Consider the following 11,082-nt stretch of genomic DNA (forward strand, 5'->3'; position numbering starts at 1 on the left):
GCCCTAACAACCTTTTCTCTGAGAGGGAGCAATCTTTCTCAACATATCTTGTGTGCTCCAAATCTAAAAATCTTATGGGTTGAAGAGAGAATTTGGGGGGCGGAATTTGAGCCCCTTCCTATTGTCTTTCTTTAAACTATACATATACCACCCAAAGACTTATGCATTGATTATTTTTGGTGTTGTTTCTTCTTCTATATTAGATTGAAAAGTCTGACTCCATGTGTGAAGAAGAAGGTGGATAGAACAGATGCTTGGAAAGACTGTGGTGGGCTGGATACTTTTATTTTCTCAGTAAAACTTGCAAAATATAACACATATAGAAAAGTATATAAAATGTGTATAACTTTTAAAGTATAATAATAAAGTGAACATACATATTGCCATTGCACACAATGAGAATAAGGAATATTGCCAATAATCTATCAGCCCCATGGTTGTCCTTGAATGCATTCCTCCTTACTCCCCTTCAAGGGTATCCATTTTCCAACCTTTTATGATAATTATTATTTTGTTTATATTTGTAGCTTATCACGTATATAGGTACCACTGAAAATGCTATTTAGTTTTTCCTGCTTATAAACTTTATACAAATTTTTCTCATTTATTCCTTTGTATCTTTTTTTTTTACACAACACTATGGTAGTAAAATTTGTCCACATTGTTGGATATGGTTGTAATTCATTCATTTGCATTGCTGAGTAGTGTTCTATTGTGTGACTATAGTACTATTTACTTATCCATTCTAGCGTCAATGAACATATGGGTGTTTCCAAATGTGCTGTTGCAAATAATGCTGCTGTGGACGTCCGAGTGCATCTCCTGATGTACACGTGCCAGTGTTTCGACTGCATATGCCAAACAGTGAGAGTGCAGGTTCATGGGCATTATTCACTTTTCTGAGTAATCCTTAGCTGTCTTCTCATGCACGTGTGTCAGTTTACAGTGCTGATGGCCATGTAAAAGCCCCCTGCTTTTACCCATACTCGCTGGTGGTTGTCATCTGGTGATGTTACAATGATATCCCAGGATAGCTTAGGTTGCATTTCTCTGGTAATACTAGTCAAGCATAATATATATTTTTGTTTATTGAGCTGTTGGTAACTAATTGGTTTATTGGTGATTTGAAGTTTCTCTACTGTGAGGTGCCCTTTTAAGTTCTTTACTCTTTTCCCTACTGGGTTATTATTGGCTTAGTCTGGGACGCTCAGACAGCAGAACCTGCAGCCAGGGCACGTGGCCCGGTGCTTTGCTTTGGAGAACACTCGGAGCAGCAGGATAATGGAGAAGAGAGAGGCGGGAGGGCACAGCGGACCCAGGAGGCCAGGGGCCAGCACAGTTCACTTTCTCTGCCTAAGCAATAGATGTGTTATATAGTTATGATGGTTTTTAATAACCATTCATAATATCTAAGTAGAAGTATTGCTTAGGAAAACTCCATATTGGAAAGATGTCAATTCCCCACAAAATTTATCACAATATGAGTTTACTTTTAAGACATGTCAGTGGAGTTTGCTTTTGGTTTTGTATGAAGGCCACTTAGAGAAAATTAAACTTATGAAACAATTAAAAAGCAGAGTAATGAAGAAAGACTTGTCTATCATATAATAACGTGTTAGCGGGCACAGTATTTAGACACATTAATGATAGAGAACGAGCCATTTGGAATCAATGAGGAAAAACAAAGTATTGCACAAAGGATACAGAGACAACTGGCAATCATAAAAACATAGAAATAAAAACAAAGCAAAACCAAGCCAAGACAAACAAAAATAGAAACTTAAAGGCATTCTTAACCCTATATTTGACACCCTCCCAAAGAAATATACAGATAGAGATGGAGGGAGGGTAGGAACACTCTTCATTACACAAAAGCTAGAACTATAAAGGGCATGATTGGTAGATCTAGCTATAAAAAAATTTAACCTGTATTCAGAAAACCACACCTTATAAAGTTTAAAAATAAATTTAAAAAGTATTTGTCTGTAAAAGACAAAGAAGTCTTACAAATTAAAAAATAAAACACCACCACAGCACAATTCTAAAAATTTACAAAATGCAAACGGTAATAAACATAGAAACTATGCACATGCACACTAGCAGTCAAATAACTTGTTTTTTTATCTAGAATATTTAAAAGAGTGATGAAACTCAGAGTACAAGAGGATGTTGGGAAGGAGGAAATTTCACCCATGTTAGGTGGGTCTAAATATTGTTATAACTACACTGTATATTGTTACAACTATATTATATATTGTTATAATTATACCAGGCAATTTTAAAACTATGCTGTATATTGTTACAAGTATACTTTTGAATGAGTAGTTTCACTTTAGAAATTTCTCATAGAGAAACCATAAAACATGATATAAGGGCATATGGACAGGATACTTGTCAAAATGTTGTTCATAATAGTGAAAACAGAGAACATCAGGTATATTTACCAGTGAGAGATTTCTTAAATTTAATCCACTCATATAATGGAATTCTGTTTTGCCATTAAAGTTGATGGGGGATATCATGAAATAAACACAGACTAATGGCCTCTCAGAAATAAGTAGACATATATGAGAAAAGTCTGGTATGAAAAAAGAGATCACTTTACCTCTATTAACTATAAGATATGATGACAAGTATACTTGTAGTTTTTTTGCAAAATTTTGGTCCCAGAAGTATGTATGGTTGATGCACATTTGGAAGAAAACCACCTGATACTTAGGGGTATCTCCGAGGAAGGATATCACAGAGACCAAGGAAGGCATTCTAGGACCTCAGACCTTCTTACAAGGAGGTGGGTCTTTACATCCCACTGGAACTCATAAATCGATAGAACAAGTGGGTGGCACAGCGGGTAAAGACTGGGTGGAATCTTAAGTGAAGTCCAAAGGGGGTAGATGAAGAAAGAGCTTCCTAGATTCAGCTATGTTTGTGAATGCAGCATCCAAGTGTGAGAATATCTCAGAGTTTGCAGACCTGTTGGTCCTCCCAGGGATTCAGGTACTGGTTTGTATAAGTAAACATGTGCTAGCAGATTTTGGAGGCTTTGTTACCTTCACCCATCAGTATTCCTCCCAGGTTTGCCCTTAGGTTGGAAGAAAAAGGGATTATTGACATTATTTGTGAGATGGATTGGGATTATAGGGATCCTGACTGTTTGCTACTGTAGCTGAAATATTCCTCTAATGCCTTATACCTGCAAAGAGGGAGAGACCTTGGGGGAACAGGGCAGGGTTCTCAACCTTGGCACTTGACATTCTGAGTAATTTCGTGTTACAGGATAGGGAGCTTTGCCTTGTAGGATGTTTAGCAATATCCCTGGTCTCTTATCTGCTATAGGCCCCTCCTTGTGACAAACCAAAATATCTCCAAATATTGACAAATGTTCCCTGGGGCAAAAATACTACTAGAACAGGGATGGATAATGTTTTGTAAAGTGAGATGATATCTTTAAATGAGAAAAGTAGGTTACAAAGCAGAATGATCTTACAAAGCATTGCGATCCTATTTTCACTTGAGAAAATGTGTATCTATATACAGCTACCTATTAAGTGTTTGATTATGAGTGTTGTCTATTTTATTCTATATGTGTTTTGGTATTTTACCATTTTTTGACAGTGGATATATAATTGTTACATTGAAAGAAGAATATGAATATTTTAAATCTTCATATTGGCACGTATGCATAGAAAAAATCTTGATATATAACAAAGTGGGAATGATAGTTACTTCTTAGTATTTTTTTCTTGTTTTTGTTTGTATTTTCTGAACTTTTGACAGTGAATGCATATTAATTTTGTAATCATAAACAAAGTAAACAGAAATTATTTCAAACATAAAGCTAAGATTTCAACTAGCCACTAGGTGCTTGCAGATAACTAGGCCCATCGACATACATGCTTCTAACTTCAGTTGCTCAAGCCATTCTAACTCTTAGACGGTGTTTAATAACCTCCCCTCGTTGAAAATAGATAGTAAGTCTCGCAAATGTTCTCTATCCACCTCTTCATACCTCCATCCCAGCTGAGGAATCACTTCTTATTTTGATGTGAAAATGGGTCCCATCCGGTATCAGCATCTTCACTTGTTCTCCCCTCAACATTTCTCTGCGTGTTAACTTTTCTCTTTTTTAGCCTCCCTTTGCTGTGAAAAATGATCTATGCATTTTTTTTTTTAATTCACAAGTTTTCCCTCATGCTTTTCCTACTAAAATAAAGGAGGGAATACAGTAAGAAAATAGAGAGAAAAGTTTTCTTTCTGAAGGCAGTAGATCACAAGTGAGGTTCGGGACCCAGGATGGGCTGGGAGGGTTCTCTACAAGGCATGCTTGCTTCTTCTCCCATGTTGTGTTAAATAGAGAGCGTGGGAAGTGGGCATGTGTAGCTTGACAAAATGTGACCACCCCTCCCTTCCTACCCTGATTCTAATAGCAGCACCCCCTCCCACACCCATACCTTGTGATTCTGGTGGGGCTGCCTTTCACAGTCCTCCACCCCTCTCACCACAGTCGTGATCACGTGGTTCCTGCTAGGCCAATCACATTCCCTCTGCCTTTATGATATGTGAGTGGAGACACACAAAGACAGCAAGTAGTTGAGAATGGATAATCTATCTGGTGCAGGAGATCCGTGGAGATGCTATGGTTCTTGAGGAATAATCAGCTATAAATACCTGACTATTTACTCCTTCCCAACAAACCTCACATTAAGCCCAGGCTTAGTTTCACAGCAACAGAGAGTAATAGACTAGTTATTTCCAGTCTTTATAAGTGCTTGGAAATGTCTCATTCCTACCAGGTGAATGCATGGTTGGCTGTGCCTTCAAATAAGCTTAAACAGACACAAAGAAGTAGTAATTATGTTATTAAAGCCAAAAATGTGTCAGTGGTAAAAATGTGAGACATGAGCAGACCCAATAAGATTTTCATTGAGTGAAAAGTCCCCAAATATACGTGGTCTCTATTAAATTTAAGAAGAATAAACTAAAAATTATCAGGTATGGAGTAGATAGGCACCAAAATGGTATTTTTTCTTTTTATCTAGAAGAGATCCCCAAACAGAAATATTTTGTCCAAGTGGACACTATAATTTCATTAATGTAGGAACAATTTTGAACAAGTCAATTAACTAGATTTTGGAAAAACCTATCAAATATTACCAAATTACTTTGCTTTATTTCTAAAAGACTAGGACTTCTATATTTCTAAAACACTATTTTATATATGATAGGCCTAAAACCATAGAGATGAAATGACTTGCCAATGTCAACTAGCCTAATGACCTGCAAAATTAGAATAAAAACTCATTTTCTGAATTAAGGGTTATTCCCATCATGGCATTTGTCAGTTATCATGCCATGTTTAAATCAGATGACTCATTAAATTAGCATAATTGAAGCAGTAGTTCACTAAAAATATATTGGCATAGTGCTATGAGGAAATGGAGTTTGTGAGAAAATTACCCACTCTCAGGACCTCCTCCAGCTATTCACAAAACTATGTAATGATTCCACCACTGATTTTAAAGGGTTGAATACAGTCTGAAAATTATGAATAATTAGCAATTGAATACAGCAAGTTATTTATATGGGCTGAGTATGGGAAAGAAATATACTCACTGTTGGAAACTACCTAAAGTAGAAATAAATAGCTGCCATGTGCCAAGACAAAACCTATGAATGGATATTTGACCACATCGTCACGCCCACCCATGGGAACTGGGGATGTTACCTCTGAGGTCAAGGTTTGGGCATCTGCCTACCAGTGCTTCAGTTCACAAATAGAAGCTTTAAGCAGCCTGTCCAGGAAGGGCCGGCTCGAAGTCCCGTTTCCACTTCTGAGAGCTGTAGTACCCCAACCTGCCTCTCCTGACAATAGACTCACCTGACAGGTGAGACCAGGCTGCTGCTGGGACATCCCGCAGGTGGCCAAGGTGTTGGTGTCTCTTTCTCCCTGAAAATTAATTTTTGACTTTTGACTGGGATCAAAGATTACGAGCAAAGTGACTAGTTACAGAACCACTCTTTAGTCACAGTGTTTGAAATTTTGATTCCACCTTGTCTAGTCTAAAGTCTACACAACCAAGGGACAGATTACCCAACTAGCCAACTGGACTTTTTAAAAAATCAGAAGAGAACTTTTAAATGCAGAGCTTAAAATTGTGCTACTCAGCAATCAAACATACTGGTAGGGTGACCAACCATCCTGAGACTCAGAATTTTCAAAACTAATATAGGGAAAATCAGGGTAAAACAGATGGTTGGTCACCCTGATATGTGTACGTTGTGATAGAAAGGACTTGTTTTTTTTGTTTTTTTTAATGACTGCTGAAAGTAGTCAGAATAAAGTCATTTTGCCATTACAAAACCTAAATATGATTTTGTAATATTTAGGGTTATGTATTGATGCTAAAAGAATCAATGTTAAACTGCTCTTAATTTTAATTAAATCTAGAACCTTTAAAGAACTCTTTTAGAAATGGGAGTCCTTTAGAAAAATTGATATAAATTTGGTATAAACTCAGAATCAAATCAAATTTCTTCAACAACAAGGTGCCATTTGACCAACTGGTGCCCATCAGGTGACCAATCATCGCCCCAGGTTGCCTGGGACTCAGGGGTTCTTTGGACGGGGGACTTTCAGTGTTAAAACCAGAAAGTCCTAGGAGGCCAGGCTCTTTTGTCACCCTACCCATGATATATGTCCGAAGAAACAGTTAAATTAAATCTCTGAAGAAAATCTTTTTTAAACAATGCAATTTGTGGGAAACTGAAACTTCATTTTACAGATAAAGAAATGGAGGCCGTGATGGGTTAAGCCAGTGGGGTCATCCCATTTTGTAGTCAGGTTCACGCTTTGGGTCTGTCCAGGGTACCTGGCTGCCAGGCCAGACCAATCTTTTCCATACCCCATTGTTTCTCTTTTCCATGGCTCAAAACATTGATTAGAGCACACTGTGCTGGAGAAGGTATCTTCCCCCAAATTAATGCTAAATTTGTGGAAGGCTTGGGAGAACTGTAAATAGTCTCTCGTCAACACATCTTTGTTCTTGATTTATGAATCCTGCAGCTTTGAGAGGTGGATGGGAACAGCCTGTGAAGCTCGTTGTGTTCGAGTTGGTTGCTGTTCTGAATGGCAATTGTGAAGTCACTTCTGTGAGCCCTGATTAGTCAGAGTTGACAATAATGAGTGATGCCATACTCCACTGGTTCTCAACTTCAGTGTATTAGAATCACCTTGCTTGTTAAAAACAAATCTGCTGGGCTCCCCCTCGAAGTTTCTGATTCAGTGGCTTTTCGAGGAGGCTGAGAATCTGCATTCCTACCAAATTCTCAGGTGATTTTGCTGCTGGTGGTCTGGGGCTATACTTTAAAAACTGCTCTCTTTGAGTGACACACACACACATGTGCGCACACACACACATACACTGCAGAATATTCATGATAGGGGAGAGGTATCTAAGTAATATTTAATGTGAAAAATTGCAAAGATTTATAAATTAAAGAAGAAATTTTTGTTTGTATCTTTCTGTTTTTTGTTTTTTTCCTCCGCCAGCATCAAGTCTCAGTTTTGGGGTGGTGGTGAGAAATCACATTATTAAAAGTTTTCTACTACAGTAGGTTGAGAACTGTAGGATAGCTTTTTTAATGACTTATTTGCAAATAATGTTTTTATAGCCTTTCAACAAAATACACCTTTAGAAAAAGCTTAGTAAGCTTACTTGTGAAGCATTTAGAACAGTTACAGCTTTTAACGCATCATTAATTTTCACAATAGCTGTTGTTTTATGACCCAAGTAATTAAACAGTGTTTCACAAGCATTATAAGCAACTAGTTACATCAAGACCTTTAATGTGTATAACAAGAAAGTCAATTAACACATTTAATGTCATTGGGAATTTTCTTACCTGTCCTTGGGTGTCAGGAGTCTAACAATAGCAAGTTCAGTCAACTCAGACGTGTAGCTGCTTTGAGCCTCTCTCTCAGCCTTCAAAATCTAACTACTACATTATTTACTGTTCAGAAATTGGCTTCCATTCTTAATGGAAAAACATTTTTATGATGCTATATTTTTCTAAAGGGGAATATATAAGGTTTTCTTCTGCAGTCTGTTTATTTTAAAGCTTATTTCAACACCATCTTTCCTCAAATGAAATCCCCCATCTTGCCTTTAACGCCTTTTTACCAGCCACTCCTGTTCATTCTTAGCTGGAGCGACACTTCCTCAGTGAAGCCTCCAGCAATTCCCCTATTATACTTTCCTAGAGCACAACGAGCTCATCCTTTCAGACAAGTTTTATGAGAGTAGAAACATAATTATTTGTCTAAGGTCAGTTTTGCTTTCAAAACAAAAGCCCCACGAAAGGAGGACTCGTGTCTGTTTTCCTCCTGGCGCATCGTGCAGCTCTTAGCCAAGGAAGATGCTCGCAGGAGCCAGCCTGCAGATGGCCTGCGCTGCGCCCTGCCTCTGGCGTCCAGTGCGTGGTGGCCCTCTCCTACAGGCAGCAGAGCAGATTTGGGTGGCTCATGGAGTGAGCAGGTGTGATGGCATTTCACTTCTGAGGGTAGGTTCTAATGAACTGCAGCCGCTCCCTTGGGTGCTCTCTTGTTCTTTCCCTGCGAAAGCCAGTTGCCATGTTGTGCAAAACCCTAAGGAGAGGCCCACATGGCAAGAAACTGAGGCCGGCCCATGACTGCGTGAGCTGAGAGGTGGCTCCTCTAGCCTAAGCCGAGCTTGGAGAAGGTTGCAGACCAGCCAGACAGCTTGACTGCAACTTCCTGAGACACTCCGAGTCAGAAGCACCCAGCTAAGGGGCTGTTGTAGTCGGAACTTCAGAAATCTTCTGTGCCAATAAATGCTTGTCGATTTAAATAGCCACATTTAGAACCTGGCCTGTTTGGCTCAGTGGTTAGAGCATCCGCCGGTGGACCAGAGAGGCCGTGGGTTCGGTTCCCGCTAAGGGCACGTGTCTCGGTTGCAGTTTGTCCCCGGCCCTGGTTGGGGTCGTGTGGGTGGCAGCCACTCCATGTGTCCCTTTCACGATGATGTTTCTCTCTCTGTCTTCCTCCCTTTCTCCCTTCCGCTCTATCTGAAGGTAAATGCAAAAATGTCCTCCGGTGAGGATTAAAAAAATAAATAGCCACATTTCGAGGTAAGTTATTATGCAGCAATATGTACCTAATATAGTACTGAAAAAATACAGGAGTGGGCAAATGTAGGTATATAGTTGTGCGTACATAAATCAGTTTATTCTTGTATTATTTATTAATTGTATCATTTGTTTGTATCATAACTGTAAACCTCCTTCTGCCCACTCCTGTATGTGATGACCAAATGAATGAAAGATCTAGCGCTACTATGATTCATATAATAACAATCCATTACAAGTAGTTTATCCCGGCCTCTGTAACATTATCTTGGTTATGTCAGAACAGCATCTGATACAGATCTAAAACGGAAGGCTTGGAGTTGTAATGATTTGTGGGAATTATTTTTTTAATCTTTTAATTATTTAACCAGTTTAAATGGTTCATTCATTATAGAATTTTTGGTTAGTCCTTTAAAAATACTCAAATACTCACAGTAACTAGCAAGGCAACCACAAGCCCAAAAGTACCAAAAAAGTTTGGTACATTATTTATCAATGATAACTAAAATAAACAATGTTATTATGTATGAGTTACACAGATCAAATGATTAAACACAAGCTTATTCTAAAATGCAAAATTTTAGTCACAATAACTAGGCATTCAGTCTTAGGATTTAGTAATTTGTTATAAAAGTTGCATATCTTGCTCTGATGGTAATAAAGTTCCTTCTGATAATTTCAAAGTTTACCTGCTCTAATATCAAAAGTCACAGTTACTAGAATTAACTGCCTTTCTTGTGAAGTTATAGTAGAACTTGCATAATTTCTAATACATTTTAATTTTGAGAAGCTGCATTCTCTACTGGTGAAGTTAAATATATCCTAAGAGCTATAAAGTAGTCACAAATATGTCAGGAAGGAGAGGGAGAGAAAAACATTGATGTGAGAGTGAAACATCCATCAGCTGTCTCCTGCATGCCCCTACAGGGGATCGAGCCCCGAAATCAGTCATTTGTCCTGACCTGGAATTGAACCCAAACTGGTACACTGGACAATGCTTAACCAACTGAGACACACTGGCCAGAGTGGTACACTGAATTCTTATTCTTGCATCATTTGTGCACAATATTTTGTCATTATGTCAAATTAGTCTTGAGCAAACAGATTTAAGAAGAAATATAGGAGTGTTTTCTAAAGTACACATCCTATAGTCTATACATTTATTTATTTAAATTTTTTTCAATGTTTTTTTAGAGAAGGAGATAGAAACATTGATGACAGAGAACATCAATTGGCCGCCTCCTGCATGCCCCCCACTGGGGATTGAGCCCATAACCTGGGCATGTGCCCTGACTGGGAATTGAACCAGTGACCTCTTGGTGCATGAGTTGATGCTCAACCACTGAGCCACACCAGCTGGGCTATCATCTATACATTTAAAATAACATCAATTATTTGTAAACGAGTACTGCTCACTGTCTCTAATTGAAGTTTTAGTGGTAAGACAACATTGTTTTCCACTTTCCCATTGTATATGTGGCAAGAGTTTTAAATTTATGTTTGGTAAATATGTTTTAAATCAGTATTTTTATTCAATATATATCCAATAATACACTGAAGCCCAAACTTTATTGGATAGTTGTTGTAAGCTATAAAAAATTAGTGGTGTTGAGATTTCTTTGATTTATTGTTCAATTACCAAGTTTTAAAATATGAAGAAAAAGAATAAAGAATTTTCTATAAGTTCTGGACCCATAAATTACTTTGTCTAAATTTGGTTATGGGAATTATCTACTAGAGTATGTTTGTGTGGTCATATTTTTCTACTGGGAAAAAAATCCTAAATGGTTTACAAAATGAAACATTTATATTTTGAAGAAACCATAACTCTATCTGAAATTTTATGTGTTTTGCATTGTTTATGATATGTGTGCAGAATGACAAAAATATTTATTCTTTTTACCTTATTTGAAAATATTTCACTCAATTGCATATTCT

Source organism: Molossus molossus, unplaced genomic scaffold, assembly GCF_014108415.1.
Source record: "Molossus molossus isolate mMolMol1 unplaced genomic scaffold, mMolMol1.p scaffold_m16_p_18, whole genome shotgun sequence".
Lineage (NCBI taxonomy): Eukaryota > Metazoa > Chordata > Mammalia > Chiroptera > Molossidae > Molossus > Molossus molossus.